This window comes from Choloepus didactylus, chromosome 12 (genome assembly GCF_015220235.1).
Source record: "Choloepus didactylus isolate mChoDid1 chromosome 12, mChoDid1.pri, whole genome shotgun sequence".
Taxonomy (NCBI): Eukaryota; Metazoa; Chordata; class Mammalia; order Pilosa; family Megalonychidae; genus Choloepus; species Choloepus didactylus.
Genome location: NC_051318.1, coordinates 99,315,969 through 99,341,705, shown reverse-complemented (window position 1 = coordinate 99,341,705; position 25,737 = coordinate 99,315,969). Strand labels below are relative to the sequence as shown.

Here is a 25,737-nt window from a genome sequence, read left to right as displayed (position 1 = left end):
CCATGATGGGGAAATACTAAAAGAATGCTTATGTGTAATTGCAGATTGTCTATATTTTAAAATGTAGCCTGGAAGCACTTTTAATTTTCCTCAATTTGCCGTTAGGCAAGGAAAAAAAAAATAGTTCAACTCTGGTCTAGATATTTGAATACTCTTTTTATGAAGAGAGATCTTGGATTTTTTTTGAGGTGAGACAAAATAAACTGCTATGCGGTGCTTCTCGAAGGGATGCCAATGTCCAGTGCATTGAGAACAGTTAAGCTCTTCCTATGTTCAAAATTAACTTATTTTCCCCCCATAAGAATGCACCTCTGATTTTATAACACCAATCATGGAAAAATAGTGTTTATTGTATGAACACTTGCTTTGGACTTGTCTATTTCTGAGATCAGGGTTACACCCTGCGGGATTGTGTGGGTGCAGTATCCCAAGGGGAGGGTGGCAGCTGAAAGTGGGTGCTGGGGAAGGAGACCCCAGAATGCAGTTTTCCTGCGGTGCCATCCCGTGATGGTGATGCTGAATTAGAGCATGTGTTTCTTTTCTTCTTTCTTGGGAGGCCCTTTTGTCTACTTGTCATTAATAGGAAACATTGCAGATTCAGATGGCCTGATCGCTTCCTTGTGTAACAAATTAAAACCGTTGGCCACTTGAAATGTTCGAGATCACTTGCAAGGGTGGCTGTCAATTCAGTGAGTGTCTGTGCCATATATTGTATGATTCCATTATTTGAAATGTCCAGAATAGGCAGATCCTCAGCGACAGAAAGTGGATTAGTGGTTGCCTAATGGTTATGGGCAAGGGGGAAATGATGCTAATGGGAAAAGGTTTCTTTTTGTGGGTGATGACAAGATTCTAAAATGAGATGGTCGTGATTCAACTCTAAGAAACTACTAAAATCCACATTTACATTTTTCACCTTAAAGAAAGTAAAAACTCATTGAATGAAGGTGCCCTTTATTCTCACAAAAGTAAGAATTCCGTATGTAAGATAAAATTTAAACTAAGAGCTATAGTTAGTAATATAATTATAATAAAATAGGTTCCTCGGTTGGAACAAAAGTACCACAAAATATGTGCCAAAATATTAATAATAGGAAGTTTTGAAGGAGGGGGAAGTAAAAAGGAATTCTGTACTTTTTTTTTTTATTATTAAATTCAGTTTTATTGAAATACATTCACACACCATACAATCATCCATGATATACAATCCACTGTCCACAGTATGATAACATAGTTATGCGTTCATCACCACAGTCTATCTCTGAACATTTTCCTTACATCAGAAAGAACCAGAACAAGAATAAAAAATAAAAGTGAAAAAAGAACACCCAAATCATCCCCCCATCCCACCCCATTTGTCCTTTAGTTTTTATCCCCATTCCTCCATTCATCCATACACTAGATAAAGGGGGTGTGATCCACAAGGTCTTCACAATCACACTGTCACCCCTTGTAATCTACATTATTATGTAATTGTCTTCAGGAGTCCAGACTGCTGGGTTGGAATTTGGCAGTTTCAGGTATTTACTTCTAGCTATTCCAATACATTAAAGCCTAAGAGGTGTTATCTATATAGTGCATAAGAATGTCCACCAGAGTGACCTCTCGACTCCATTTGGAATCTCTCAGCCACTGAAACTATTTCGTCTCATTTTGCATCCCACTTTTGGTCAAGAAGATACTCTCAGTCCCACGATGCCGGGTCCACATTCATCCCCAGGAGTCATATCCTGCGTTGCCAGGGAGATTTACACCCCTGGGAGTCGGGTCCCACGTAGGGGGGAGGGGCAGCGAGTTCACCTGTCGAGATGGCTCAGTTAGGAACTCTGTACTTTTGCATGATTTTTCTGTAAACCTACAACTGCTGTAATAAAACAAAAATTGAAAAGAAACATAGGACATGTAAAGCAGCGCCTCCGACTTTAAAGTGCAGAAAATCACCTGGGGGCCTTGTTAAAATCCTGATTCTGATTTAGTTGTTGATCTGTGCACTGCCTTTTGGTTCTCCATGAGGGCTGTGGAGCCAGGAGGTAAACCTTCCTCCAGGAAGTCCTCCCTGATCCCCCGTCTGAGGTAAGCATTGCTTCCTCCATATGCCATGCTATGTGCCCATAATTTGGCACTTATCCAAGTTATGACTTCCCTAGACTGCAAGCCACTTGCTGTCCGATGGTGGCCCAGTCATGGTCACATCCTCCAGGCCTAACACAGAGTTCAGAAAAGATTTGTTGAATTAAAGAATGAATGAGTGCTGTTATTATTTTTTTGAATGTCTAAACACCCATTCATTTCTTTAATCCTGAATCACTGATATTTTATCTGAGTGATATTTCCTTGGCTATCGGATGTGCTAGCAGGTACATTTTGCATATAATATGTATATTTAAATTTGGGGGAGGTGCTTTTATTTTCAATATCATTTTGTCCTCCTGTTAGGACAGTTATTGAAGGACACTGCAGACGGCCAACTAAGGACAGGCTGGGTGGTTCCACAGGGTGTGCTGGTTGGTTTCTGGCCTTCCCAGAATCTCCTTTCCATGTGGGTCTGTGTGTCGTCTCATTAAGTAGCTAATCCTGTTTTGGCTCTCCTTTCCCTCAGGACAGCCTTTTCATTAGAAACCTTCTTTGTTCCTCACCCCAAGGGATCCTTCCTCTGGCCATTTGGGACTGGAGCTTTGTGCTGCTTATACTAATCAGATAGTATCACTACTTTTTGACCATTCCTACCTTTTCTAACTAATGTGAGAACAGTATTTAAAAGGAGAGAAGAAGTGGGGCTTTCATTTTTTACTGTAACCATTTGAGGGATTAGGATTGGTATGTGTTACTTTTAAACATTAAAAAGGAAATAATTAAGGGCCTTACCAGTGCCCACCATCAGGACTTTCTGACCCCCCTGGAACTTTCTAGAAAAAAACATTCTGACCATCATCTGATCATCGGTCAGCACAGCCAAGACTTCATGTCATGGCTGTTATTAGTGAGCCCTCTGTCCCCAGAGCAGTCTGGAGCAGGAGTTGGTCAGGCCATACATCCCCCATCCCGTCCCACCACCACCTCAGCACTCAGTTTCTCGTCAATTATTAGTAAACATGATTTTTAAAAATAAATATTTCCTTAATAACATGTTTTCCACATCTGAATTATCCTCATGGACTATATGTTGAAATTTTGCAACATGGAGATATGATGTATTTACCAAGATAATTACTAAAGATTGTCTTTGCAAAGTCTGATCATGATGAATTAATTTAGGATTCCGCTAGTTATCATGAAAAGGGAGGGAGTGAAGACCATGCCTGTGTGAAAGCATGTTGGAAACTGTAAGTCATTTTACAGATCTACCTGTTATTGTTATTATGACTTATGTCAAGTGGTAAATGCATTTTATTCCAGGACTTCTCTTTCCGTCCACGAAGGCATCACAAAGAACGTAGACAGAGGGGCAGTTATTTTTTATATCCTCCTCAAGGGATAAAGTTCATTTCCATCGACCGTCCTGGAAATAACTGTTGGGTGCATAACAAAACGTATTTTGTTTTTAGGGAAAGAGTATGGCAAAGCTGTGCAAGGTGGCTTTCTTTTGATCCAACCATTTTTTGTGCAAAATCTGTATTTTCTGTAGCACACTATATAATATAATAATTGTGTGGCCAGTTTGTTCAAACACCATAATTATATGGAACTTTGAATAGGAACTGAAATCTGTTTGGTTTGTACAGGTTAGTGTGAAGCCCCGAAACATCCCAGAGTAATTTGGGCAGAGAATAAAAATGTATTTGCAAAGCCCCCTTGAGGGACTGGGGGAAAATGTGAAAATATTAAACTTCCCTGCCTGGGGAATTACTGCTATTCTCACAAGCATTTGAGACTACCAATTTAGAAGGCCGAGCCCGCGATCTTGGGGCTTGCCCTTATGAAGCTTGCTACTGCAAAGGAGAAGCTACGCCTACCTATAATTGTGCCTAAGAGTCACCCCCAGAGAACCTCTTTTGTTGCTTAAATGTGGCCTCTCTCTCTCTCTAAGCTAACTCTGCAGATAAACTCACTGCCCTCCCCCTGCGACGTGGGACATGACTCCCAGGGGTGTAAATCTCCCTGGCAATGTGGGTTGTGACTCATGGGGATGAGACTGGACCTGGCATCATGGGATTGAGAAAGCCTTCTTGACCAAAAGGGGGAAGAGAAATGAAACAAAATAAAGTTTCTGTGACTGAGAGATTTCAAATGTAGTCGAGAGGTCATTCTGGAGGTTATTCTTATGCATTACATAGATATCCCTTTTTAGTTTTTAGTGTATTGGAATAGCTAGAAGGAAATACCTGACACTGTTGAACTGCAACCTTGTTCTTAAAGATGATTGTATAACTATATAGCTTCTATGGTGTGACTGTGTGATTGTGAAAACCTTGTGACTGATACTCCCTTTATCCAGTGTATGGACAAATGAGTAGAAAAATGAGGACAAAAAGTAAATGAATAATAGCGAGGGGTGTTCTTTTTTACTTTAATTTTTATTCTTATTCTTTTTTGTGTGTGGTAATGAAAATGTTCAAAAATTGATTGTGGTGATGAATGCACAACTATATAATGGTACTGTGAAGAATTGATTGTACACTGTGGATGATTATATGGTTTGTGGATATAGCTCAGTAAAATTGAATTTTAAAAAAAAAAGGAATGAAGTCCTCAACCATATGACAACATGGATGAACTTTGAGGACATTATATTAAGTGAAATAAGTTGGACAAATCTGACAAATAGTTTATGATCTCATTGATAGGAACTAATTATTATATGTAAACTAATAGACATAAAATATAAAATATAGGTTACCAGGATATAGAATGAGGCTAAGGAATGGGGAGCAGTTGCTTAATAAATGCAGAACTTTTAACTGGGTTGAACTTAAACGTTTGGAAATGGACAGAGGTGATGGCAACAAGTTATTGTGAGAATAACTAACAGTGCTGAATGGTGTGTGAATGTGGTGGAAAGGAGAAGTTTAGAGTCATGTATGTCACCAGAAGGAAAATTGGAGGTTAACAAACGGTAATGTATAACACAGTGAATTTTGTGGTGGACAATGTCTGTGATTAATTGTATAAATATTAAAAAGTTATTTCATGTACTAGAACAAAGGTACAACACTATTACAAGGAGTTAATAATAGAGGGGTATATGGTAAAAAAAAAAGTATCTATTGCAAACTATGGACAATAGTTAACAGTAATATTTTAATATTCTTTCATCAACAGTAAAAAATGTACTACACCAAAACTGTGGGTTAATAATAGGGGAGGGGATAAGGGGTATGGGAGGATTTGGGTTTTCTTTTTTATTTCTTTTCTGGAGTAATGCAAATGTTCTAAAATTGATTATGGGGCTGTATGCACAACTATGTGATGATACTGTGAGCCAGTGATTGTATACTTCAGATGGTTTGTATGATGTGTCAATATATTTCAATAAAGCTGTATTTTTTTTAAAAGACAGTGTATATAATTGTATAAAAATGTAGCTTATGAGGGGTGACAATGGGATTGGGAAAGCCATAAGGACCACACTCTCCTTTGTCTAGTTTATGGATGGATGAGTAGAAAAATAGGGGAAGGAAACAAACAAACAGACAGACAAAGGTGCCCAGTGTTCTTTTTTACTTCAATTGCTCTTTTTCACTTTCATTATTATTCTTGTTATTTTTGTGTGTGTGCTAATGAAGGTGTCAGGGATTGATTTTGGTGATGAATGTACAACTATGTAATGGTACTGTGAACAATCGAATGTACGATTTGTTTTGTATGACTGCGTGGTATGTGAATATATCTCAATAAAATGATAAAAAAAAGACAGTGTATATACCTTAATCAAAAATACTTTATTTCTAAAAAATGCTAACCATAGAAAAAAAATACTCTTTTGGTTCCAACAGTGGTTCTCAAATTGTCAAATGAGACATTAAATGTGCTACCAGGAGCCTACAGGTTGTGAAAGTTATTCAATTTTGTGGATTTTTTTAATGATCTTAAAAATTGAGCACATTTCTGAGCGTCTGGGTGCCTTCGTTACCCTTGGGAAAGCCTCTCAACTCCATTGTTTGATTTTGTGCTCATTTGGGGTCTTGTTTGTATTTTCCACTGGCTGCGCCACGTGGTCAAGTCACCAGTGAAGTGTAATGCAGCGTTTTTTCTAGAGGGCGACGGGACCACGTGGAGGGGCCCAATTTTTCAACCCTACAGACACTACAACACGCTGCTTCGTGTTCTCCACAAATGTGTCTGTTGGGGATGCATTTTAGTATAAAACTAAAAGAAAAAAAATTCTCTCTGCCTCTCCCTTCTGATTATTGTGTCAAGACAAAAGGTGAAGGCTTTGGGCATTTCTTGGCTAGATTTGGGGAGTCGGACTGACTGCGGCGCAGGGAGGGGCCGGGGTGTGGTGCGCAGGAGCTGGGTGCAGGAAGCCGACTTTAGGGCGCGCCCCTGAGCCCGGTCAGCCGAGCCCCCGCCCTGAGATGCGACCCCAGATGTTCGCGCTTCCGTCTAACGGTGACATCTGGAGGCGGTGAGGAAACGGGGCAGCCACGGGGTTGCTGGCGCGCGGGTTTGGATGGGATGACCTTTTCCCCTATAACAGGGCGGGGGTCCGTTGCCCCAGGAGCCGCCGCCCTTGTCCTGAGCCCCCCTCTCGGGATACACTCCGCTGCGATCCGCCCCACGCAGGGTTAGTGCCTCTGGCCCCAGAACACTTCCAGGTTGCTCTGGCCGCTCTCTGCTGCCTGGGCTGGGAAGGCGTGAGCTCAGCCCGGCTGGCCCATGGTCCGCTCTCCAGCAGCCCCCCTCCACCAGCTGGGCCCCCGTCTGGGCCACTGACCGTGTTCCGCCAAGGCTGGCTGGGATCCCGGGGCCGGACAGGGGTTCACTGCCTCCCCCGACAGCAGGTGGCCAGGATATTTTTAGTGTCCGGAACCTTTAGGGGAAAGGTTGAGTGGGGGTGGGGCAAGTCCCCTCCTCTAAGTTTTAAGTTCAAAGCCTCCAGATGGCCAGATCTCCACGCTAACCTTTGGGTTTCCAGCCTCTTGGTGACAGGGACCCAATATAAAAAAACCACACGTTTGTCTTCCCCTGGCAGCTGTCTGCCTTTTCCTTTTCTTACCTTATAAACACAACATCCACAAAGTGATACCTTCGAGATGCCACGTCGATTGGTATCTAGGAAAAGGACTGGAAGTTATTCACATGAATCCAACATGAAAGGACATTTCCATTCATTGTGTTAGCTCATCCGCACAGCAGCGTGTGGAATCTGTGGGCAGGGAGTGGCATCTTCCTTTTACAGAAGCATCTGGCCACGAAAGGTGAGTGATTTGTCCAGTGTCACAGAAAGCATAGGTGGTGGAGCGCGGAGGTGACCGCCATGAGTGGCAAGACTCTGGGAGAAATGCATAGCTTCTCTGATTCAGGTCTCCTTATCCAAACAGGAATCACAGTCCTTTGCACGGGTATTTGTGGGGATGAGCACATGTCAGGCATCCAGTAGCTGCTCTTATCTGTTCCAGCTCACACATTTGTCTTTGAGTCAGTCATTGGGCTGCTCTGAATCTAAGGCATCACCACTGCTTTACTGTGAAAGACAATCTCAAAACTTGCTATGAGCTTGCCAGGCTGCTTAGAGCTGGGGCAGAAGCCACCAGAACAGAACTGGCCAAAACCCAAACTGAAGACTGGACTTCAGTTGCCTTCATACCACTTGGTGGCTTAAATGCTTTTGCCTTTCCTTGTCCTTGGCACCCTTGTGCTTCTCTTCTAAGGGAACATTCTGTGAGTGCTCCAGGGAAGAGGGAATTTAGTTACACTCAAAGAACTCCTGCTAGAGACCTGGGGAAATTGGGGAAGTGAAATGACTGAGCTGACTGCAGTGAGGCCATGCAGGGGACGGCTGTGAGTGTTCATTGTCAACTTCTGCAGTTCACTGACAGCAGCTGGGCTGGAGACTTGATGTTTTCCTACCCGCAGCTGCCCCTATCATTTCCAGAGCCAAGCCTGGCTGGGGCATGCTACTCTGAGCCTTGGGGTCAACAGCTGGTAGAGAGGGGCTGCTGTAGATTTGATCTTGGTCATGAGTGGTTCCATCTAGCCACTGTGAATGGATCTATGGCATGACCCAGCCCCAGCCTCCCTGCTAGATAGGTAGCTACTTTATAACTGGACCTCTGCCTGTGTTTCTCAGTTTAGTTAGCATTTCTGTTTCCCATTGGGGCAGAGCTCTTTTCAAATCTTGGTCCATTTGCCTCTTGGCCCTGAACCCTGCTTAGCCCTAGCCAGTGGAGGGAGATTGGTTGTGGTGAGGGTGTCAGGATGGGAGGAATCAGATCTGTTTCTTATTACCACCACCCTCTGACTGATGCCCAACCACTTGTCAGCCTCTGACTGATGCCCAACCACCACCACCAGCCTCCAACTAATGCCCAACTACCACAACCAGCCTCCGAATACGCCCAGCCAGCATCACCAGCCTCTGACTATGCACAACCACCACTGCCAGCCTCTCATTGATGCCCAAACACCACAATCGTCTCTGACTATGCCCAGCCACCATTGGCAGCCAACAGCTAACGTCAAATCACCACCACCATAATCCAACTATGCCCAAGCACCGCAGCCAGCCTCTGATTGCTGTCCAAATGCCACCACCAGCCTCTGGCTATGCCCAGTCACCACTGTCAGCCTCCAACTGATGCCCACTCACCACCACCAGCATCCAATTATTCCAACCACCACCACAGCCAGCCTCTGTCTGATGCCCAACCACCACCTCTGCATAGCTGTCATTCTGGAAACTCCTTTGCTTCCCTCTAGCATTGAATGCTGTGTTCTTTGGATCCCATGTCATCTTCTTTCTTGTTTTATTCTCTTGAAGGAGCAGGTCTACCAGTAGTTTCCTAATAAAGGATGCATGTATCCTCGCATGTAGAAAATACCATTATTCTACCCTCACAATTGATTAATAGTTTGGGTATAGAATTCTAGGTTGGAAAAATTTTTCCTTCAGAATTAAAAAAAAAAGTGTTCTGAAATCATTTTAGATTGCAGAAAAGTTTCAAATATAGCACAGAGTATTATTTAATGCTTTTGGTTAGCTTCCTCTAATGTTATCATCTTACATAGCCATAGTACAATTATCAAAACTAAGAAATTAACTTCACACAATTCCGTTATTAAACTACAGACCTTGGATTTCACCGTTATTCCACTAATGTCTTATTGTTCCAGGGTCCAACTCAGAATTCCACACTTAGTGGTCGTGTCTTCTTCATCTCAGATCAGTGCCTCAGTCTTTCCTTATCTTTCGTGACTTTGTCAGTTTTGAAGAGGGTGATCAGGTATTTTTTTTTTTTTTTTTTTTCTTTTTTTAAATCATCATTTTATTGAGATATATTCACATACCACGCAGTCATACAAAACAAATTGTACTTTCGATTGTTTACAGTACCATTACATAGTTGTACATTCATCACCTAAATCAATCCCTGACACCTTCATTAGCACACACACAAAAATAACAAGAATAATAATTAGAGTGAAAAAGAGCAATTGAAGTAAAAAAGAACACTGGGTACCTTTGTCTGTCTGTTTCCCTCCCCTACTTTTCTACACATCCATCCATAAACTAGACAAAGTGGTGTTTGGTCCTTATGGCTTTCCCAATCCCATTGTCACCCCTCATAAGCTACATTTTTATACAACTGTCTTCGAGATTCATGGGTTCTGGGTTGTAGTTTGATAGTTTCAGGTATCCACCACCAGCTACCCCAATTCTTTAGAACCTAAAAAGGGTTGTCTAAAGTGTGCATAAGAGTGCCCACCAGAGTGACCTCTCGGCTCCTTTTGGAATCTCTCTGCCACTGAAGCTTATTTCATTTCCTTTCACATCCCCCTTTTGGTCAAGAAGATGTTCTCCGTCCCACGGTGCCAGGTCTACATTCCTCCCTGGGAGTCATATTCCACGTTGCCAGGGAGATTCACTTCCCTGGGTGTCTGATCCCATGTAGGGGGGAGGGCAGTGATTTCACCTTTCAAGTTGGCTTAGCCAGAGAGAGAGGGCCACATCTGAGCAACAAAGAGGCATTCAGGAGGAGACTCTTAGGCACAAATACAGGGAGGCCTAGCCTCTCCTTTGCAGCAACCGTCTTCCCAAGGGTAAAACTTATGGTAGAGGGCTCAACCCATCAAACCACCAGTCCCCTATGTCTGTGGTCATGTTAGCAACCATGGTGGTGGGGTTGGCGAATACCCCTGCATTCTCCACAGGCTCCTCAAGGGGGCACTACATATTTTTTTTTTTTTTTTTTCCCCTTGTTTGTCTTTTTTCTTTTTTTTTTTTTTTTAACTTTCCCTTCTTTTTTCAAATCACCTGTATGAAAAAAAAAGTTAAAAAGAAAACAAACATACAATAAAAGAGCATTTCAAAGAGACCATAGCAAGGGAGTAAGAAAAAGACAACTAACCTAAGATAACTGCTTAACTTCCAACATGTTCCTACTTTACCCCAAGAAAGTTACATAATATAGCAACATTTCAGTGAACTTGTTCCTACTACAACCATCAGAAATTAACAGACCATAGTCATTTCTGGGCATCCCCAGAACGTTAAATAGCTTATCTGTTCTTCCTGGATTATTGTTCCCCCTTCCTTAATTGCTCTCTACTGCTAGTTCCCCTACATTCTACATTATAAACCATTTGTTTTACATTTTTCAAAGTTCACATTAGTGGTAGCATATAATATTTCTCTTTTTGTGCCTGGCTTATTTCGCTCAGCATTATGTCTTCAAGGTTCATCCATGTTGTCATATGTTTCACCAGATCGTTCCTTCTTACTGCCGCGTAGTATTCCATCGTGTGTATATACCACATTTTATTTATCCACTCATCTGTTGAAGGACATTTGGGTTGTTTCCATCTCTTGGCAATTGTGAATAATGCTGCTATGAACATTGGCGTGCAGATATCTGTTCGTGTCACTGCTTTCCGATCTTCCGGGTATATACCGAGGAGTGCAATCGCTGGATCGAATGGTAGCTCTATATCTAGTTTTCTAAGGAACTGCCAGACTGACTTCCAGAGTGGCTGAACCATTATACAGTCCCACCAACAATGAATAAGAGTTCCAATTTCTCCACATCCCCTCCAGCATTTGTAGTTTCCTGTTTGTTTAATGGCAGCCATTCTAACCGGTGTTAGATGGTATCTCATTGTGGTCTTAATTTGCATCTCTCTAATAGCTAGTGAAGCTGAACATTTTTTCATGTGTTTCTTGGTCATTTGTATTTCCTCTTCAGAGAACTGTCTTTTCATATCTTTTGCCCATTTTATAATTGGGCTGTCTGTACTATTGTCATTGAGTTGTAGGATTTCTTTGTATATGCAAGATATCAGTCTTTTGTCAGATACATGGTTTCCAAAAATTTTTTCCCATTGAGTTGGCTGCCTCTTTACCTTTTTGAGAAATTCCTTTGAGGTGCAGAAACTTCTAAGCTTGAGGAGTTCCCATTTATCTATTTTCTCTTTTGTTGCTTGTGCTTTGGGTGTAAAGTCTAGGAAGTGGCCTCCTAATACAAGGTCTTGAAGATGTTTTCCTACATTATCTTCTAGGAGTTTTATGGTACTTTCTTTTATATTGAGATCTTTGGTCCATTTTGAGTTAATTTTTGTGTAGGGGGTGAGGTAGGGGTCCTCTTTCATTCTTTTGGATATGGATATCCAACTCTCCCAGCCCCATTTGTTGAAAAGACCATTATGGCTCAGTTCGGTGACTTTGGGGGCCTTATCAAAGATCAGTCGGCCATAGATCTGAGGGTCTATCTCTGAATTCTCAATTCGATTCCATTGATCTATATGTCTATCTTTGTGCCAGTACCATGCTGTCTTGGCAACTGTGGCTTTATAATAAGCTTCAAAGTCAGGGAGTGTAAGTCCTCCCACTTCGTTTTTCTTTTTTAGAGTGTCTTTAGCAATTCGAGGCATCTTCCCTTTCCAAATAAATTTGATAACTAGCTTTTCCAAGTCTGCAAAGTAGGTTGTTGGAATTTTGATTGGGATTGCATTGAATCTGTAGATGAGTTTGGGTAGAATTGACATCTTAATGACATTTAGCCTTCCTATCCATGAACATGGAATATTTTTCCATCTTTTAAGGTCCCCTTCTATTTCTTTTAGTAGAGTTATGTAGTTTTCTTTGTATAGGTCTTTTACATCTTTGGTTAAGTTGATTCCTAGGTACTTGATTTTTTTAGTTGCTATTGAAAATGGTATCTTTTTCTTGAGTGTCTCTTCAGTTTGTTCATTTCTAGCATATAGAAACATTACTGACTTATGTGCATTAATCTTGTATCCCGCTACTTTGCTAAATTTGTTTATTAGCTCTAGTAGGTGTATCGTTGATTTCTCAGGGTTTTCTAGATATAAGATCATATCATCTGCAAACAATGACAGTTTTACTTCTTCTTTTCCAATTTGGATGCCTTTTATTTCTTTGTCTTGCCGGATTGCCCTGGCTAGCACTTCCAGCACAATGTTGAATAACAGTGGTGACAGCGGGCATCCTTGTCTTGTTCCTGATCTTAGAGGGAAGGCTTTCAGTCTCTCACCATTGAGTACTATGCTGGCTGTGGGTTTTTCATATATGCTCTTTATCATGTTGAGGAAGTTTCCTTCAATTCCTACCTTTTGAAGTGTTTTTATCAAAAAGGGATGTTGGATTTTGTCAAATGCTTTTTCAGCATCTATTGAGATGATCAATTGATTTTTCCCTTTCGAGTTTTTAATGTGTTGTAATACATTGATTGTTTTTCTGATGTTGAACCATCCTTGCATGCCTGGAATGAACCCCACTTGGTCATGGTGTATGATTTTTTTAATGTGTCTTTGGATTCGATTTGCAAGTATTTTGTTGAGGATTTTTGCATCTATATTCATTAGGGAGATTGGCCGGTAGTTTTCCTTTTTTGTAGCATCTTTGCCTGGTTTTGGTATTAGATTGATGTTAGCTTCATAAAATGAGTTAGGTAGTGTTCCATTTTTTTCAATGTTTTGAAAGAGTTTGAGTAAGATTGGTGTCAGTTCTTTCTGGAAAGTTTGGTAGAATTCCCCTGTGAAGCCATCTGGCCCTGGGCATTTATTTGTGGGAAGATTTTTGATGACTGATTGGATCTCTTTGCTTGTGATGGGTTGGTTGAGGTCTTCTATTTCTTCTCTGGTCAGTCTAGGTTGTTCATATGTTTCCAGGAAATTGTCCATTTCTTCTACATTATCCAGTTTGTTGCCATACAGTTGTTCATAATATCCTCTTATAATTTTTTAATTTCTTCAGGATCTGCAGTTATGTCACCTTTTTCATTCATTATTTTGTTTATATGGGTCTTCTCTCTTTTTGATTTTGTCATTCTAGCTAGGGGCTTGTCAATCTTGTTGATCTTCTCAAAGAACCAACTTTTGGTGATATTTATCCTTTCTATTGTTTTTTTGTTCTCTATGTCATTTATTTCTGCTTTAATCCTTGTTATTTCTTTTCTTCTACTTGGTTTAGGATTGGTTTGCTGTTCATTTTCTAGCTTCTTCAGTTGATCCATTAGTTCTTTGATTTTGGCTCTTTCTTCCTTTTTAATATATGCGTTTAGTGCTATAAATTTCCCCCTTAGCACTGCTTTTGCTGCATCCCATAGGTTTTGGTATGTTGTGTTCTCATTTTCATTCGTCTCTATATATTTAGCAATTTCTCTTGCTATTTCTTCTTTAACCCACTGATTGTTTAGGAGTGTGTTGTTTAACCTCCAGGTATTTGTGAATTTTCTAAGTCTCTGATGGTTATTGACTTCTAATTGTATTCCGTTGTGGTCAGAGAATGTGCTTTGAATGATTTCAATCTTTTTAAATTTATTGAGGCTTGTTTTATGTCCCAGCATATGATCTATTCTGGAGAAAGTTCCGTGAGCACTAGAAAAGTATGTGTATCCTGGTGATTTGGGATGTAATGTCCTGTAGATGTCTGTTAAATCTAATTCATTTATCAGATTGTTTAGGTTTTCAATTTCCTTATTGGTCTTCTGTCTGGTTGATCTATCTATAGGAGAGAGTGATGTGTTGAAGTCTCCCACAATTATTGTGGAAACATCAATTGCTTCCTTTAGTTTTGCCAATGTTTCTCTCATGTATTTTGTGGCACCTTGATTGGGTGCATAGACATTTACGATTGTTATTTCTTCTTGCTGAATTGCCCCTTTTATTAGTATGTAGTGGCCTTCTTTGTCTCTCAAAACATCCCTGCATTTGAAGTCTATTTTATCTGAGATTAATATTGCTACAACCTGCTTTCTTTTGGCTGTAGCTTGCATGAAATATTTTTTTCCATCCTTTCACTTTCAATTTCTTTGTGTCCCTGTGTCTAAGATGAGTCTCTTGTATGCAACATATTGATGGTTCATTTTTTTTGATCCATTCTGCGAATCTATATCTTTTAATTGGGGAGTTTAATCCATTTACATTCAACGTTAAAACCGTGAAGGCATTTCTTGAATCGGCCATCTTATCCTTTGGATTATGTTTGCCATATTTTTCCCTCTCTCTATTAATATCCTTTATTGTACCCATACCGAATCTCTTTAGTACTGAACCTTTCTCCAAGTCTCTCTGTCCTGTCTTTGTTTCTCTGTCTGTAGGGCTCCCTTTAGTATCTCCAGTAGGGCAGGTCTCTTGTTAGCAAATTCTCTCAGCATTTCTTTGTCTGTGAAAAATTTAAGCTCTCCCTCAAATTTGAAGGAGAGCTTTGCTGGATAAAGTATTCTTGGCTGGAAATTCCTCTCTCTCAGAATTTTAAATATATCGTGCCATTGCCTTCTCGCCTCCATGGTGGCTGCTGAGTAGTCACTACTTAGTCTTATGCTGTTTCCTTTGTATGTGGTGAATTGTTTTTCTCTTGCTGCTTTCAGAACTTGCTCCTTCTCTTCTATGTTTGACAGTGTGATCAGTATATGTCTCGGAGTGGGTTTTTTTGGATTTATTCTATTTGGAGTTCGCTGAGCATTTATGATTTGTGTATTTATGTTGTTTAGAAGATTTGGGAAGTTTTCCCCAACAATTTCTTTGAATACTCTTCCTAGACCTTTACCCTTTTCTTCCCCTTCTGGGACACCAATGAGTCTTATATTCGGACGCTTCATATTATCTATCATATCCCTGAGGTCCATTTCGAGTTTTTCAATTTTTTTCCCCATTCTTTCTTTTATGCTTTCATTTTCCATTCTGTCATCTTCCAGGTCACTGATTCATTGTTCAACTTCCTCTAGTCTTGTACTATGAGTGTCCAGAATCTTTTTAATTTGGTCAACAGTTTCTTTAATTTCCATAAGATCATCCATTTTTTTATTTAGTCTTGCAATGTCTTCTTTATGCTCTTCTAGGGTCTTCTTGATTTCCTTCATATCCCGTACTAGGGTCTCATTGTTCATCTTTAGTTCTTTGAGTAGCTGCTCTAGGTGTGTCTCTTCTGGTCTTTTGATTTGGGTGCTTGGGCTTGGGTTATCCATATCGTCTGGTTTTTTCATATGCTTTATAATTTTCTGTTGTTTTTGGCCTCGTGGCATTTGCTGAACTTGATAGGGTTCTTTTAGGGTTTGTAGACCAGTTGAAGTCCTTATCTCTAATTTATCAGATCTACAGCTTCGTGGAGTACACTTTCTCTAACTAACCAGCAGGTGGCGTCCACGAGCCACCTGTTCTCCACAAGCCAGATCTCCCCTGCTTAGCCTTTTTGGTGAGTGGGGGAGTGAGTCTTGTGGGGCCCAATTGGTGTCCCAAGCTTGCGTGTGTAGTTGGTGTTGCCTGCCCTGTATGTGGGGCGTGTTTCTGGGCAGTCGGGGAGGGGGGGTGGCCCTAACAATCAAATCTCCCTGATGATCCTAGAGTTTTAAAGCTACTGCAATAGTCTAATCCTTCAGTTCAGTCCTGCCACAGTTTGTCTCTGCCACTGACCCACAAGTCTTTGGTATTGGCGTATGGCTCCTGAGACTTGCAAGTGGGCCCCTCTTCCAGGCCGTGCACCCCGGGTCCTCTGTTGAGGGATGACTGTGCTATGTCACAGGTGAGTGCCGTCCCCCCAGGGCAGTTCTGGGCTGCTGGGCTGTGTTGGGAGGCTCCCAGTCTGCTCAAATGATGGCTGAATGGGGCTCTGTTAATTCACACTGCTCCCCCTTCCCAGCTCTGGGACATTCAGCTGAGGTTGCAGGGAAGGCTAATGTCCACGCCCAGTTTTGTGGTGTGTGCCTGTTATTTGAAGCACTTCCGTCACACTGGGTTGTCTGGGGCAGCTCTGGGCTATGGGGCTGGCGATGGGCAGGAGTGTTTCCTGTCCACCAGGATGGTGGCTGTGAGCGGACACCCCCCTTTTCTTGGGAAGTTGTGTTGTTTAGTGAATTTTCTCAGCCACTGGATTATTGCCTTTTGTCTCAGAGCTCTCTTATTTCTGCTCTTGACTTGACGTGCCCAAATTTCAATTCTTTGAAGCTTTCTGTATTGAGCTTCTTAGAGTAATTGTTTTAGAAAAAGCAAAAAGGATTTAAAAAAAAAAAAAAAAAAAAAACGGCCCTCCTCAGAGATCTAATGGGTTATTGAAATGCTAATAGACAAAGCAACCAGGGCCATTAAGGAAAGGTGCCCTGGGCAGAGAGATCAGCCTTGCTTCGGGATTTGCATATGCGCCTCAAGGCCTGATCTCCGCCCTTCCCCTTTCTGTGTTCACCAGAACTCCAAAAATCCTCTGCTTTTACTTTGGAGCTTCTCGTGTTGTTTTCCTTCTATGCCCGTCTCCTCTCTGCTGGGCTGGCTGCTCTCAGAGTCTCTGGTGTCTGGCCTCAGTCTATCTATGGTTGGAGTTTGAATCAGTAGAATGAGTTTCCGATGAGAGCAGCCACTGCAATTCTCCCTTCTCCTTCCTGGAGCTGACAGCCCCTCCTCCCCCGGGACTGAGCCTGGCAGGGAGGGGCGCGGGTCCCCTGGCCGCAAAAACTTACAGATTTCGCTGATCTCAGCAGTTCCACGTTTTCATGAGTGTTGTATGAAGTATGCCCAAAGACAGATTGCTCTGTGGTGTCCAGTCCACGCAGTTCCTGGCTTTTTACCTACTTTCCTGGAGGAGTAACTAAAACATACAGCTCACCAGTCTGCCATCTTGCCCCGCCTCTCTGATCAGGTATTTTGTAGAATGTCCCTCGATTTGGCTTTGTCTAATGTTTTCTCATGATTAGCCTGAGATTAGGCGATGTGTCCTTTTCATGTGCATGCCATCGGGGGCTGTGATATTGGTATGACATTATTGGTGACGGTAATCTCAATTGCTTGGCTAAGATGGTTTTAGCCAGGTTTCTCCACTGTAAAATATATTTATTCATTACAGAAGGAAAAGAGTAACTTTACAGTGGAATCTGGCAAAAGCCATCTTAGCTAAGCAATTGAAGTTACCATCAGCAGAAATGTCATATTGCTAATATATTTATTAATTACAGAAGGAAATTAATACATTTCATTACTGTAATTAATAAATATATTGGCAGAGGTACTTTGAGCCTATGCAGATACACTCTTTCTTCTCAAACTCTCACCCACTAATTTCACATCCAGGATTGACTCTTGCCTGCAACAATTACTACTGTGTGGTGTGGCATTCTGGTGATCATTTTCTTTCTCTCATTTCTTTTACATTTAGTAATTGGAAATCTTTTGTAAAGGAGAGCTGTCCCTTCTCCTCCATTTATTAATTTATTCAATTATTTATTTATGTCAGTATGGGCTCTTAGATATTTACTTTATTCTGTGGGTTATAATCCAATTTTGTTGCTCAAATTGCCCTCAGAATTTTGAAGTCCTTGTTCTACTATCTTTCAAGTTTCAGTGCTGCTCTGAAGAAGTTTTAAGGCTCTTCTGATTTTTGATTAATCTTCATATGTGACCTGCTTTTCTCTTTGGAAGCTTTCAGGATGTCTTGAAATTTCACAACATGGGGTGTTTGTGTGTATCTTTCTAAAATGCCGCAGACACCTCCCCCTCCCCCCACTTCCCACCTCCCCAGCCCCACCTCACCCTCCTGCAAATGTGCGTTTCTGCTTTCTCAGATCTGTGCGGTCACTTTCCATCTTCCATACTTTTATTGATATCCCAGGCCTGCTACTCTCTTCTCCTACTTTCTTTGTTCTTGTGGGTTTTGGCTTTTATTGTGCTTTTCTTTCTCCTTTTACCTCTAGTGTGATTTGTGGGAGATAGTAGAGTTAGATGTTATGTGTTCATTTCATAACTTTTACCCACAAGTATCAACGACTTTCTTTCTTTCTTTATCTCTGCTAAAGACCCCACCACTCCTCACTGGAGGGTTATGAGGAACCTGGGGAGTGGATGTCCAGGCCTCCCAGTGAGGCCTGCTGGCCTGCAGCATCCGGAACATTCTTTAGAAGATGCCCTGAGAAACACCCCAAATGAACCTGCTGGCCGAGTGTCCTGTGGGCTCCTCTCAGAAACCTCCTGAGTCATCACTGGCTGAGGGGAAGCAAGCGCCTGTGGTGGTGCCACCCCGAAACTTACGTAAGAACCTCGTGACCTGCTGTGTCCCAACAAAACAACCAGCAGGCTTCTAGCCCCACCGCCCATAGCTCTTGATTCTTAGGGCCCCTCTGATTGTCCCAGAGAACTTGTCCTATCTTTAAACTGATGGAAGAGGGTGCCCTCTGCAAATGACTTGCATGATGAGTTTGCAATGCTGTTTGAATGAAATTCCTCCCCAGGTAGGATCAGGCCCGTGGAATTTTGTGGTTGCCAGTTCTTTTCCTGCCTGGGGGTGAAGCTGTTGCCATCTACACTCCTAGAAGCCCCAGCTAAAGTGTAGGATACACTGGAGGGAAAAAACAGCCTTTCCAATTAAAGCCTGAGTCTCCTTTCTGCCTGATTGTCCCTCGAACTCTAAAACTCTCCACTTAACAGTAATAAAGAGTGTGTGCTGTTTATTCGCCATTTTTCACTCCTCACTGCACTCCAGATCCATTCTCCAAAGTTGTTAACCCTGCTCCATATCCTGGGAGACCAAACGCTGAAGGAGACGCTGGGCTGAGATGACTGCCTGGGAGAAAGGAGAGGTCAGATTATGGATCCACAACCCTGCCCCCCCAGCAACTAAGCAATCTAAAGGGGATCTCCTTGGCCACCGAGTTAGTTCTGCAGCTCCCCACCCTGAGGCCACCTCTTCCAATCCCTGGGAGAAGGTGGCGGTGCAACCCACCCGCTTGCTCACACCTGCCCCAGACAATGAGGCCACAAGGTGAGGTTCCAGTGCTGTCCCTTTATGGCTGCACCTTTGAGGCAGGATAGAGTAGGGCATCAAGACTGTGGTCCCTCGTCATCTACTCAGCTTCGAAAGACTCAGTGCACAGCCGTGAACTTCGGCTGCAAACCTCATGGGACAAAAATTTCCCCTAAAGCTCCAAAACCTCCCCAAACCATAAAAGCTTGAAAAATCATGGGCCCAAAGCAAATTCTTAGTTAATGACAGAAAGCATGGGGTCATAAAAGTTGTTAAACATCTGCCCAAAGATACATTTTAGATACGTGATGGCAGGTCACAAGTTCCGATAAATGTCTCCTCCAAGAACAAAGAAGACACCTGGTCTTCAAAGGCTGAGATAAGAAAATCGCTGTAAAGCTCCCCTAAATAACAAGCTAACCTACTGCCACTCGGTGCATGCTTCTCCCTTGAACATGACACGTCCGCATTATCTCTTTAACATGTATTCATCTCTCGTTCTTCAATGAAATTTACTACTTATTCCTGCTGGCCCCTTTTGTCTCTGAATTCTTTCTGTGGCAAGAGTCCTGAACCTGGAACGGGGTTCTGCCTGGCACTGTTGCTAGCAGCTACTTCTCTCAGCTGTTCTAAACTTACTTTACCAAAACCTTTCTCCAAGATCTTTATGCATTGACATTACAGTGTAAAAGATGGATTCACCTGGCTATCCTTCTTGGGATATTTTCTTTTAAAAATTTACATCCTGCTTAAATTGTGCAGAGTTTCTATTTAGCACGAGGGAAAGGTTTCGGTAATGGATGGAGAGGACAGTAGGACAACATGGTGCAGGTAATTAACACACCTGAATTGTATATTTGAATATTTTATGTATATTTGAATGTGGTTAAAAGGGGAAATTTTAGGTGGTATATATGTTACTAGAATTAAAAAAAAGCATAAACATAGGACTGTATGACACAGTGAGCCCTGTGGTGAATGATGGATGGTAGTTAACAGTGCAATTATAAATATGCTCTTTTGTGAATTGTAACAGACGTGCCACACAAATGCAAAGTGTTAATGATAGAGGGGTATATGGGGACTCTGTATTTTATTCATGATTTTTCTGTAAATTTACCATTTCTCTAATTAAAAAAAAAACAAAACAACAACTTATGTCTAAGAAATGAATCTCTACTTGTAGGAGACTGGAGAGCAACTGAGTGTGGGGTGCGTTTCCCAGTCCTCTGAAATCATTTCTGTGGATTCCCCCACTAGCCTTTGCAAGAGGAGAGAACATTTACAGGACCTGGAGGAGCTACTCATTCTGGGGCTCAGGTGTGCAAATAGAGTTTTGGGCTAGAAGTGGGGGAGAGGAAAAGGACCACGACAGATGTTAGTCGTGGCAGGAAGGGGCCAGTGCCTGAGTGTCTGGTGGGCTTGGGGAATGTCTTGAACTCTGCATCACACTCTCCTGGACCCATTCCACCAGCCACAGCACCATCTTTACTCTAGAAAAATCTGGGGGGTCATGCAAGTTGCATTGATAGCAGGAAAAGCCTGATCCTCCCGACCTCCATGCTTCATTCGACTTAACGTGCCATAGTGTGACTTCCTGTGAGTAGCTATCCCTTATGACCATCTGACTGTCAGTCCACTGTGAGCAGGACAGAAAAGCGCCTTCATCTTTGCATCTCTTGTGCTTTGTGCATAGTAGGTGCTTAAGAGGAACGAGTTGATGATGCCCATTTTATTTCACTTAATTCTCACACACACCTCATGAAGTACCTCCTCTTATATTCCCATTTTGCAGATGAGGCAGGTGGGACCCAGATGGGTTAAATAATTTTCCAGAATGTTCCTGGCTGGAGAGGGGCAGAGGTGCTGCCTTCAAGCCCAAACTCTAAGCCCACGTGCTTGGGTGCAATTAGTTAGGATCAGTTTGAGCAAAAGGTGGCACCTTGGTGGCAGTTTTCTCACGGAATATTTTCATGACCCTAAAAACCTTTATATTTTCTTTTTATATCCTTTATTCCCCCACCCCACCCCCCTTGCAGGATAAACCAGTACTTAATACCAATGAGACTGAAGTTCATGGAGTGCAAAGAAAAGGTAGAATAAAATTTGCAGAATGATACAGTGCCATGCTAAATTTAATCTGGCAATAAATTACAATCCCAACCCCTCCACTTGTTTGAAGAACCTGAAGTGCTTTTACGAGAATTCGTTTGTTTAGATTTGCAATTTCATGCTTGACTTCAGGCTGCAGAAATATCCATAGACCCCAGGTTGGGGCTTGGGGGGAGATTCATTATCAGGTTTTCGCATGAGATCTGAGGCAGAACCAAAAAATTCTCAGGGAGAATTTTTGAAATCCTTGTCGTCTGTAGCTGCATGGCCAAACTTCCCCGGGAGAAAGGAAATCAAGACAGTGGAGTAAAAAAAAAAGATTCCCTTTTTTCTTTCTAAGATTATTTTGTTTTTCCTGAACTGCTGCTTTTATAAGTGGAGCAGGGAGGGAATTAGAAGTCACGCTTCATGGCACTGACACATCCTTCTCCTGGCTGCAGCCACAGGTTTTCAGGAGCGAACAGAAGTTCCTCATTCCTAAAAAACCCTCTGCGTTTTCCCTTGTTCAGTAGATGTCTTTGGGTTGAGGCCCTTTTCCTTTGCTAATTATGGGGCAACTAAAAGCTCATGGGCCAGGTCCCTGGGGCCCAAAAGTCAGAAGTCAGCATCTCTGCCTCCCCACTCAGGGATTCTCCCATCTTGACCCAGGCGTCCTGTCCAGAAGCACAAACTGAACCATCTCGTCATCCCTGTTGCCCTTGCAGCCTGGTTATAGCCTTCTGGTCTTCTTACAACACCTCCTGTCCTCCAGCATTCACCACTCCCTCTCCCCCATGGACTAAAAGTTAAGGTAGTTCTGATGGTGACATGTGCTGTTTGTTGACCAAACAGAATCCCTGACATATAGATTTGTATTGATATTTGGATCTCGAGCCAGTGAGCCACCGGGTGTCCTCATTTCTGGATTTGATTCTGGACAGCAGAGAGGAGTTGGGGTTGCCCACTGTGACATCTGTCTCCTTGGCTCTAATCAGCTATTCCATTTACTCACCCAGGTACTTGAAGAGCAACTCTCAGTATCTAATATCATTCGAAGAGAGCCGAAAGGATGGAAGGCATGGTCCCTCATCTCTAGGGATTTACCGTGCAGCTGGGGAGCCCACAGGGCAGCTGCTAACACAGCCCTGAGGTGAGTTGAGCCAGAACAACGCTGGGCTCTGAGAAGGGGCAGGGTGCTGGAGTATGTGGGCAAAGCTTCCCAGGGAGGAGGGCTCGAGGATCCTCCAATGGTGGGCAGGATTGGACCAGGACGTGTGGAAAGAAAGAGTGGCAGGGGTGGCTGGTGGCTTCCCTGAATTCAGGGGACCATGTAAGGCTGTGGCCGCTGCCGAGATCACTACTGCTTGACCCTGCAGAGCACAAGTGCAGAGGGGAACCGGGAACCCAGGGAGATCCCTTGGGGCCTGAGACCATGCGGGAATGATTCCCGGGTTTTTCAGAAGCCGATGAGGCAGGAGGCTGGCACTACAGCATCTGGGCTTTGAGGCTCCACCTGCCACCCCAAGAACTGTATAATTAACTCTCCTAGAACTCACCTGCTGGGTAAATCAAGGAAAGCGGCCAGCACGAAGTAATGTGTATGGTTATTATGATATTTAGCTTCTGTCGTTCTTCTTGCCACATCCTGTCTGAGGGGTATGATAGACGGAGTATACCTGGGGTTTGTTGAGCCTGAGCTCATCTGCCTTCAAGAACTGTGGGCTTTAGACACAAGCTCAGTTACCTGCTGGCCCTCTCGTCCACTCCAGTCCAGCAAGGCACACATGCTTGGAGCTGGGATGAGTATGTTACGTTCACTGTCAGAACGGAGACCCACCTGGCTGAAGCAAAGGGTTGTTGAGAGACTAAGGGAAAGGAAGGTAATGCTTGAAGGGGTGGCTGCAGTGAAATTCTCTCCAGACTGATGGTGTGTGCATCAATCAAAAGACCCCATGGTTCTCACTGAACCTGTCTTCCTGCCTCAGGATCCTTGCTGCCCCCCAAAACTGCGACCCAGGTTATCTTCCTAAGTACAGGTCTAATACTATCACACTTCCACCAGCGCTTTGGGAAGTCTCCCAGCCACGTGTAAACAGAAATTCAGGGCTTCTAGCAAAATGGCAGATGGACCCTTTCCCCTTACAAAGTCATAGAAATGTTGGGTAAACTATAACAAATTTTAAAAAGGTGTTTTTTTTGTTGTTGTTGTTTTGCTTTGTTTTAATATGCTGCTGTCTTTGAAGAGAAGAAAGAGAAATCCTCAAGTGGCAGAAATGAAGAGGGAACTCACAGCCAAAGCAGTAAGTGTATGCTGGAAGCCTGGAGAATGTAGAGATTTCAGGGGAGCCAAATTGAGGCTCTGGGGACTGGGCTGGGGCAGTGGCACCTGTGTGGGCAGAGGAGTTATGGCCTTAGGTTTGGGGGAGAGGACAATTTTGATCTGAGCATAGCAGAAAAGCTGTAGCGTCAAAGAACTGCCCTTTCTGTGGCTTTTTGAAGCTGTTGTGGACCCTAGAACAGCCATGACATTTTAATCCAATCTTGTTGGGTGAGATCTTTTGATTAGGTGGTTTCCATAGAGATGTGACTCACCCAACTGTAGGTGAGAAGTTTTTTATTAGATCATTGCCATGGTGGGGTGACCCCGCCCATTATGGTTGGGACTTAATTACATCATTGGAGTCCTTTAAGAGAGCTCTTTCAGAGAAGGTGAGAGAGACATTTTGGAGAGAAGCTAAGATATGTAATCCATCTTCTCCAGGTTGTCCCAGGGAGAAGCAAAGAGCCAACACAGATATTGACACTTGAAGACACTTGGAGATGCAGACAGAAAGACATTTGGAGATGCTAAGCTAAGAGATGAAGCCCAGAGTTTGCCCCAGAGAAGCTAAGAAAGGACCCCCAGAAGCTTGGAAAGAAACACCCCAGGAGAACCAAGCATAGAGCTGAGAGAAGCTAAGAGAGACAGAAGCCCAGAGACATTTTGGATAAAGTCATTTTGGAAGCAGAACCCGGAAGCAAAGGACCAGCAGATGCCAGCCACATGCCTTCCCAGCTGACAGAGGTGTTCTAGGCACCATCCGCCTTTCTTCAGTGAAGGTGTCCTCTTGTTGATGCCTTAGTTTGGACATATTTTTTTTGGCTTAAGAACTGTAAATTTGTAACCTAATACATCTCCTTTATAAAAGCCAATCCATTTCTGTTATTTTACATAATGGCAGCTCTAGCAAAACCAAACACTTTCCTCAAAGGGGGATTAGAAAATGCTGCCCACCCACTCAGGGAAGGGTGAGGGAACCAATTGTCTGTCTCAGGACATGGGTGCAAAGAAAATTCAGGATTCAGGTTTATGCTGGCTGAGAAGTCCTTGAGCCCCAAGTGGAGAAATCAACATAATATTTGGCCTAAAACAATTAAAACCTCCAGGATCCTAGCAGAATCAGATGCAAAACCACTCTCTGTAGAAACACTTTCACAACCCACAACACCTGAGAGTCACATGGGACAAAACCAACTCCTACTGAAGATGAGCTCACAATAAAATGTGACAAATCACATGGGGAAACGAGCTTCCAGCAGAGGATTTGGCATCTCAAGGGAACAATCCAAAAGAAGCCATAAACAAATTCATGCCCAACATTTAGGGAACAGAAGCCAGCAGCTCCATTCCCCGTCCCACCCTGTTCCAGGGGTCACCCTCCCAGCTCACGCATGGCATGCCAACCCCATGAGTTACTCAGACTCAGAATCTTGAGCCAGATTTGAGTTCTTTCTCTCTCAACTTTTTCCCGTAAAAAAGGCTCTCCATTTCCTCATCTCTCTTCCTCTCCTCTGTTGTTGCAGTGATTGTGTTAGCTGGTCACCCTGTCTCACTGTCCCCTCTGCACCACACCCGCGCCCGTCTTTATCCGGCTCACATACAGCCACTAAGTTATCTTCCTAAATGGAAAGTCCAATGATTTCACTTCCCCGTCCCAAACCCCTGATTATGAAAGTCTGCACAGTTTTCCCCAGCTTGGACCTAAACTTTCATTCTAGTTTCATTTCTTATTATAACCCTACCCTCACCCACCTATCACCGCACATCCCCTCCCCTTTCAGACACACCAGCTCACTTATCCATCTTACCCTCTCCCTTGTGCTTCCAAGCAGGCTTTTCCTTTTGACTAGAATTCTCTTCCTGTCACATCTGCTCACTGAAGGTCTACCCTAGCTTAAATCTTCCAGAAGCACGATGTGGCAGAAAGAATTCAGGTCTGAGGGCTGGACACATCTGGTTTCAAATATCTGATCTATCAGATTTAATA

At 42.9% G+C, this 25,737-nt stretch overlaps 1 long non-coding RNA gene across 3 annotated transcripts; it reads left to right on the top strand.

Annotated features, from left to right (window-relative positions):
• Nucleotides 1-6,547: 6,547 nt before the first annotated feature.
• Nucleotides 6,548-24,568, top strand: LOC119507354. 3 transcript variants are annotated; one of them, XR_005211213.1, is made up of 6 exons: nucleotides 6,548-6,565; nucleotides 18,396-18,627; nucleotides 20,526-20,659; nucleotides 22,447-22,580; nucleotides 23,674-23,730; nucleotides 24,192-24,568. It is a non-coding gene; the product is annotated as an uncharacterized LOC119507354 (long non-coding RNA). The 3 variants fall into 3 exon arrangements; XR_005211214.1 differs by lacking the exons at nucleotides 6,548-6,565; nucleotides 18,396-18,627 and adding an exon at nucleotides 7,051-7,358; XR_005211215.1 differs by lacking the exons at nucleotides 6,548-6,565; nucleotides 18,396-18,627; nucleotides 20,526-20,659 and adding an exon at nucleotides 21,376-21,433.
• Nucleotides 24,569-25,737: the final 1,169 nt, after the last annotated feature.